This window comes from Sander vitreus, unplaced genomic scaffold (genome assembly GCF_031162955.1).
Source record: "Sander vitreus isolate 19-12246 unplaced genomic scaffold, sanVit1 ctg449_0, whole genome shotgun sequence".
Taxonomy (NCBI): domain Eukaryota; kingdom Metazoa; phylum Chordata; class Actinopteri; order Perciformes; family Percidae; genus Sander; species Sander vitreus.
Window position 1 is genome coordinate 18,654 of NW_027595559.1, and position 8,106 is coordinate 26,759.

General features: G+C 43.9%; 4 non-coding genes across 4 annotated transcripts; all 4 read right to left on the reverse strand.

Moving 5' to 3' along the window:
* Positions 1-3,842: 3,842 nt before the first annotated feature.
* On the reverse strand, positions 3,843-3,925 carry trnal-cag (transfer RNA leucine (anticodon CAG)). Its single transcript has one exon. It is a non-coding gene; the product is annotated as a tRNA-Leu (tRNA).
* A 661-nt stretch (positions 3,926-4,586) lies between these two features.
* Positions 4,587-4,658, reverse strand: trnaq-cug (transfer RNA glutamine (anticodon CUG)). The gene has a single exon. It is a non-coding gene; the product is annotated as a tRNA-Gln (tRNA).
* A 427-nt stretch (positions 4,659-5,085) lies between these two features.
* trnal-cag (transfer RNA leucine (anticodon CAG)) lies at positions 5,086-5,168 on the reverse strand. Its single transcript has one exon. It is a non-coding gene; the product is annotated as a tRNA-Leu (tRNA).
* Positions 5,169-6,104: 936 nt separating this feature from the next.
* trnaq-cug (transfer RNA glutamine (anticodon CUG)) lies at positions 6,105-6,176 on the reverse strand. The gene has a single exon. It is a non-coding gene; the product is annotated as a tRNA-Gln (tRNA).
* Positions 6,177-8,106: the final 1,930 nt, after the last annotated feature.

Consider the following 8,106-nt stretch of genomic DNA (forward strand, 5'->3'; position numbering starts at 1 on the left):
CAGAATTGCTGAATTCATTGACTTTTACCTTAATCCCCTCTCCACTCAACACAACAGTTACATAAAGGACACCTATGACTTCATAGAGAAGGCCAGGAACCAGATGGTTGAACAGAGCTCTCTTATCTTCTCAATGGATGTGGAAAATCTTTACACAAATATTGAAACAAACCGAGGTATGGAAGCAGTAAAAGCCAAGATGGAAAAATACCCGGATTCATCAAGACCAGATTCTCATATTCTCCAACTTCTTCACCTCAGTCTAACAAAAAATGACTTTGACTTTGATGGGAAACATTATCTCCAGATTAAGGGCACAGCCATGGGCAAAAAATTTGCCCCAGCATATGCTGACATCTACATGTCCAACTGGGAGGAAACCATCCTTCCAAAATGTGAAAAACAACCTGCCTGCTATTTCCGCTACCTGGATGATATTTGGGGCATCTGGCACCACACAGAAGAAAACTTTGGAGACTTTGTTGAACAACTCAATTTACATCACCCAACTATCAAACTTAAAGCAACAACTAGCTTCTCAAGTATCGATTTCCTTGACGTAACAACTTTCAAAGGCCCAGACTTCCCTCACAAAAGACGACTAGATACTAAAGTCTACTTTAAACCGACTGACTCACACGCCCTTCTCCACCATATCAGTTTCCATCCAAAACACACATTCAAGGGCATTTTAAAATCACAACTCATAAGATTCCACAGAATCTGCTCCAGAGAAGATGATTTTAACTCTGCCACAAAAATACTTCTGAAGGCTCTACGAAAAAGAAACTATTCCAGATCCCTTTTTCGAACAACTCTCAAAGAAATACTGGATCCACCACAAAACCCCTCAACACCTGAAAACACTCCTTTGAAAATCGTTCCTTTCATCACAACATATTCGTCCTTCACAGCCCGGGCTTCCAGATTGATAAAGTACAACTTTAACTACCTGATGGAAGGGACACAGTTGGGACAAAATCTCAAGGTCATTTCAGCTCATAGAAAAAATCCCAATCTCAAAGACCTCCTTGTCCGGGCCAAGTTACCCAAACCCAAGGAACAACCCCGCTCCCCAGGCCGACATCGTACAGCGACTAACCCTACCACAAAGGTCACATATTCCTTACCAAGGAATATCACACTTAAACACAGCAATTGTGTTTACATGATACAGTGCAGAAAATGCAACAAAACTTATGTTGGAGAAACCCAGAACTCTTTATCCTCACGCCTTTCGACCCACCGCTACAACATAAGGAAAAACAAAAAAGCAAACACACTTCTCACAAAACATTTTGTCAACCATGGAGTTAAAAATCTCCGACTCCAAGGCCTCCAACATGACCCCACTTGGACGACAGAAGACAGACGGAAGATGGAAAGACACTGGATTTGGAAATTGAACACCTTGCAACCTAACGGACTGAATATGTCCTATTACAAAGACTGAAACACATTCAACAAGAAAAAGGTATATAGTTTATCAATTTAATCTCACATCCTGTTCTTCTTTTTGTTAATTTTGGATAAGTATTAAAAGTTCTGTAAAATTATAAATGTTCTCAATTAAAACAATTAACAAAAAGGGTTTGAAATGGGACCCATGACGATAATGGCAACTCGCTCATAATAAACTTATGAGAAGGCCACTCTGATGGTCCCATCATCCCTTAAATAAAAAATAAAAACTTCTTTTACACACCTACTCTAATTTACTATGTGACCAATGACAACAAAAACAGCAGGAGAAAACTTTTTGACAATTTACTATTCAAGAAACCTGAAAAGACAATGGGAACTAGTAAGATAGACTATCTTTTACAAATTTCATACAACTCTTTACATCACTTTCTCCCTCTCAGCCCCCCCGGGAAAACCCACCCGGGGAGGATTTGCAGGGAGGCAGAGTATGCCTAGACCGGCAGGGAAGTGTGGTTTGCTGCAGACACAGCACCCCTTCTCATCTCTGCTCTTTCTTTAATCCTAACTCCTTTTTTTCCCCCAGACCATGAACCTAAAAACCTAACAACCCTGAACACTCCAAATGGTTTCTACCCCTTTGGTTCCGACAATCATTCATAACAATCTTAAACCTTAAACTTTGACCCTATCTTCTAAATTCCTGAATCCTAACCACGCCCAATTTTGTAGCCACGCATCCTGATACATATCCCCTTGCTTCCAACCTCCTATCACTTTTTTAACCATAAAACCCTAACCTTATCTCCTGAACCCTAACCCTACAACTAACCCTAACCACGCCCATCTCATTAGCCACGTCCCCTGATATCTAACCCCTTACTTGCAACTTCCTATCATTTTTTAACCATAACACACCTAACCCTATCTCTCTAACCCTAACCTTAACCACGCCCATCTCTTTAACCACGCCTTACGATCACTACTCTTTTATTTCCAGCTTTCTAGTTCTTCAATAGGTTCACTACTGATGATGTGTTCCCAAATTTTTACCCCCAAAAAAATTTCCTTAACTTTTTTTATCCCACTTTCTACAGACCAATTTAGATTCCCTCTTTCCTTTCTTCTCCATTCTAGGCGTGCACCCATGGGCTTTTCCGCCTTTCCCCCCTGACCGTTCTGACGTTTCCCACTTTGTGGGAACGCCAGGCGATTATGGGATTACGGTAAGCCATGGGCACCTGGTGGCTCTCCTGTCTTCCCCTCTGACCGGTCTGACGTTTCCCACTCTTGTGGGTGCGCCAGGAGGCTATGGGAAGCGGTACCTCCAGATGATGCAACTACCGTAGATGTTTCTGTTCTCTCCCCCCTGACCGGCTCGACGCTTCCTGCCCTGAGTGGGAACGCCGACTGGCTATGGGAGACACAGGACACTACGGACGCCTCCCCGTTGACATCCCCCTTTTTTCCCCCCTGACCATTCCGATAATCCTGCTTCAGTGGGTGCACCGGATGGCCATGGGTTAACGGGATACTACATCCCTCTCTAATTTTTCTTCCCCCACCTCCTCCAGACAGAGGAATGGGCCTTTCTCTCCTCTCATCCTTTCCCTCCCACCTCCTCCAGACAGAGGAATGGGCCTTTCTCTCCTCTCATCCTTTCCCCCCCCCCACCTCCTCCAGACAGAGGAATGGGCCTTTCTCTCCTCTCATCCTCCCCCCCACCTCCTCCAGACAGAGGGGTGGGCCTTTCTCTCCTCTCATCCCACCTCCTCTAGACAGAGTAACAGGTGTGTCTATTCCTGTCTCTCTAATAAAAGGCCATCTTCAGATGACAATCTTCACCATTTATGCATTTATTGGGTACAACGGTTCTTTAGAAAAGAGAAAATCGAGTGACATGCGGCGGCCCGTGCACACCGTTAGTCTCCATTTCAACCACGTAGTCGTCGGACGCGTGGGGAGGCTTCTGGGATCCGAACACACCTAACCCCACAACCACTACTGCTACATGGGTTTGCTAGGCAGTTTCTTTCATAATATCCACATGTACGATATTAAAGGCACACAACAATCACAAAGTAGATACGATGAAAAAGCAGAAATTACTGGCTAACTTAGGTAATTCAGTAAGCTAAGCTTTCACAGAGGATGTGGGAAAAGTCAAGTCAAGAAAAGGCTTTGAAGGATTTGCCACAAACAATGAATACAGCAGTAGATAGGTCTACTGTGTACAAACACATGGTAACTTGACATGGGTTGACAATGAAGATGCTCACAAAAGGTGGTCCTGTACTCACAATGCTGTATCTTGCCCATATTCATGTGCCCTAAAATATGAAGAACGGCATCTGATTGAAATTGATTTTTTTTTACCCAATATCATGTTTCAGACATTAGTTCCAGAGGAAAACTCTTAATGTCAGAAGTGGGATTCTAACCCACGCCTCCACTGGAGACTGCGACCTGAACGCAGCACCTTGGACCGCTCGGCCATCCTGACTGAATGAACAGAAGTTTAGTAGGAATTGTCACAAAAATTATAATACAATAAATCAAATATGTCATGATGAAAGCCTTTAGCTATAGCGGTGTATGGGGATGGATTATGTAACGTTACAAAGTAAATGTAAATGTCTGCAAAAGTAAGTCTGGGCAGACTCGTCAGAGATTTTAAGGGACAAGATACAGCTACCCATGAATAGTTATCTAGGGAAGGGTTCAAATCAAGGGCAACTGGACTTGGTAAAAGGTACTCCAAAGATGCTTTGTCTGTCATCCAAGAGACTTCTTTAGTTGTTTTTTACACAGAAATGGTTGGACACAGTACCCACTCTCCCACCCCTATACGACAATGGAAAGCTGTGGGGAAAGGGGGTTTCCAAAGCTAGTTGACCATTCAACAAGCAATTCTGATGCACTATACTATCCCCTTCAGGATGAGCACTGTATACTCTGAGTGCAGCAAAAAAAGTTCAAATGCCAGCGAAACCTAATTTTTATGGTGATCAAGTTAACATAAAGACCATGTGACTCCTCAACATGCCCCCACCAACGTACTGCTTTCAGTCTAAATGGCCAAGGAAATTTTACCTGTAAGCCTACTTTAAGCTAGATTTGGAAAGGTTGATTTTCTTTTTTCACCTGTACTCTGGCTTAAAACCAGGTTCCACTGAGATTTGAACTCAGATCACTGGATTCAGAGTCCAGAGTGTTAACCATTACACCATGGAACCACAACCACTACCGCTACATGGGTTTGCTAGGCAGTTTCTTTCATAATATCCAAATGTAAGATATTAAAGGCACACAACAATCACAAAGTAGATACGATGAAAAAGCAGAAATTACTGGCTAACTTAGGTAATTCAGTAAGCTAAACTTTCACAGAGGATGTGGGAAAAGTCAAGTCAAGAAAAGGCTTTGAAGGATTTGCCACAAACAATGAATACAGCAGTAGATAGGTCTACTGTGTACAAACACATGGTAACTTGACATGGGTTGACAATGAAGATGCTCACAAAAGGTGGTCCTGTACTCACAATGCTGTATCTTGCCCATATTCATGTGCCCTAAAATATGAAGAACGGCATCTGATTGAAATTGATTTTTTTTTTACCCAATATCATGTTTCAGACATTAGTTCCAGAGGAAAACTCTTAATGTCAGAAGTGGGATTCTAACCCACGCCTCCAGTGGAGACTGCGACCTGAACGCAGCACCTTGGACCGCTCGGCCATCCTGACTGAATGAACAGAAGTTTAGTAGGAATTGTCACAAAAATTATAATACAATAAATCAAATATGTCATGATGAAAGCCTTTAGCTATAGCGGTGTATGGGGATGGATTATGTAACGTTACAAAGTAAATGTAAATGTCTGCAAAAGTAAGTCTGGGCAGACTCGTCGCAGATTTTAAGGGACAAGATACAGCTACCCATGAATAGTTATCTAGGGAAGGGCTCAAATCAAGGGCAACTGGACTTGGTAAAAGGTACTCCAAAGATGCTTTGTCTGTCATCCAAGAGACTTCTTTAGTTGTTTTTTACACAGAAATGGTTGGACACAGTACCCACTCCCCCACCCCTATACGACAATGGAAAGCTGTGGGGAAAGGGGGTTTCCAAAGCTAGTTGACCATTCAACAAGCAATTCTGATGCACTATACTATCCCCTTCAGGATGAGCACTGTATACTCTGAGTGCAGCAAAAAAAGTTCACAAAGTAGATACGATGAAAAAGCAGAAATTATTGGCTAACTTAACTAATTCAGTAAGCTAAGCTTTCACAGAGGATGTGGGAAAAGTCAAGTCAAGAAAAGGCTTTGAAGGACTTGCCACAAACAATGAATACAGCAGTAGATAGGTCTACTGTGTACAAACACATGGTAACTTGACATGGGTTGACAATGAAGATGCTCACAAAAGGTGGTCCTGTACTCACAATGCTGTATCTTGCCCATATTCATGTGCCCTAAAATATAAAGAATTGCTAAGTTCTTCTGTTTCTTCCCAATATCATGTTTCAGACATTAGTTCCAGAGGAAGAGTCTTGCTGTCAGAAGTAGCATTCGAACCGACAACTTCAGTCTAAATGGCCAAGGACATTTTACCTGTAAGCCTACTTTAAGCTAGATGTGGAAAGGTTGATTTTTTTTTCACCTGTACTCTGGCTTAAAACCAGGTTCCACTGAGATTTGAACTCAGATCACTGGATTCAGAGTCCAGAGAGCTAACCATTACACCATTGAACCACAACATAAAAATGCTACATGGGTTTGCTAGGCAGTTTCTTTCATATCCACAATTATGACATTAAAGGCAAACAACAATCACAAGATAGATACGATGAAAAAGCAGAAATTACTTAAGAGTAATAATACCTACCCCAGCTTTGCGCGTAACACGCAACACGCACGCACGCGCACGTGCATGTTGCCTGAGAGAGGCGTCAAACTTTCAAGACACCAATGTGATAGATACGAACATAGTGGCAAATATACCGAACCCCGGAACCCCTCAAAGGACACCAGCAGAGGTGTGTGTTTGCTTGAAGGAAGTGTGGGTGTAATCGTGTGATTGTAGGCAAGGCAGCATTATTTGTATAGCACATTTCAGCAACAGGGCAATTCAAAGTGCTTTACATGAAAAGAGATAAAAAAAATTAAACACATAAAATACGAGAAAAAAAAGAAAAGAAAAAAAAAAGTTACAGTGCAGTATAAGAAATTAAACATTGAAGAGCAGTTAAAACAGTTAAATAAATAAAAGCAGATAAAATAGGAATTTCTCTTTATATGCTTATATAGATTGTTATACAGTGTCAACAATGCAGCTTCAGTATAAGAAATGAACAGTTATTTAAAGAAAGGCAACATCAAAAAGATAGGTCTTCAGCCTTGATTTAAAAGAACTGAGAGTTGCAGCATACCTGCAGTTTTCTGGGAGTTTGTTCCAGATATGTGGAGCATAAAAACTAAACGCTGCTTCCCCCTGTTTAGTTCTGACTCTGGGGACAACAAGCAGACCTGTCCCAGACGACTTGAGAGGTCTGGGTGGTTCATAGTGTAGTAGCAGATCAGAAATGTATTTTGGCCCTAAACCATTTATCCATCCATCCATCCATCCATCCATCTTCATCCGCTTATCCGGGGTCGGGTCGCGGGGGTAGCAGCTCCAGCAGGGGACCCCAAACTTCCCTTTCCCGGGCCACATTAACCAGCTCCGACTGGGGGATCCCGAGGCGTTCCCAGGCCAGGTTAGAGATATAATCCCTCCACCTAGTCCTGGGTCTCCCCCGAGGCCTCCTCCCAGCTGGACGTGCCTGGAACACCTCCCTAGGGAGGCGCCCAGGGGGCATCCTTACCAGATGCCCGAACCACCTCAACTGGCTCCTTTCGACGCAAAGGAGCAGCGGCTCTACTCCGAGCTCCTCACGGATAACTGAGCTTCTCACCCTATCTCTAAGGGAGACGCCAGCTACCCTCCTGAGGAAACCCATTTCGGCCGCTTGTACCCTGGATCTTGTTCTTTCGGTCATGACCCAGCCTTCATGACCATAGGTGAGGGTAGGAACAAAAACTGACCGGTAGATTGAGAGCTTTGCCTTCTGGCTCAGCTCTCTTTTCGTCACAACGGTGCGATAAATTGAATGTAATACCGCACCTGCTGTGCCGATTCTCCGACCAATCTCCCGCTCCATTGTCCCCTCACTCGCTGAACAAGACCCCAAGGTACTTGAACTCCTTCACTTGGGGTAAGGACTCATTCCCTACCTGGAGAAGGCACTCCATCGGTTTCCTGCTGAGAACCATGGCCTCCGATTTAGAGTGCTGATCCTCATCCCAGCCGCTTCACACTCGGCTGCGAACCGATCCAGTGAGTGCTGAAGGTCACAGGCCGATGATGCCATCAGGACCACATCATCTGCAAAAAGCAGCGATGAGATCCCCAGCCCACCGAACTGCAACCCCTCTCCACCCCGACTACGCCTCGATATCCTGTCCATAAATACTACAAACAGGATTGGTGACAAGCGCAGCCCTGGCGGAGGCCAACTCTCACCTGAAAGCGAGTCCGACTTACTGCCGAGAACCCGGACACAGCTCTCGCTTTGGTCGTACAGAGATTGGATGGCCCTGAGAAGGGACCCCTCACCCTGTACTCCCGCAGCACCTCCCACAG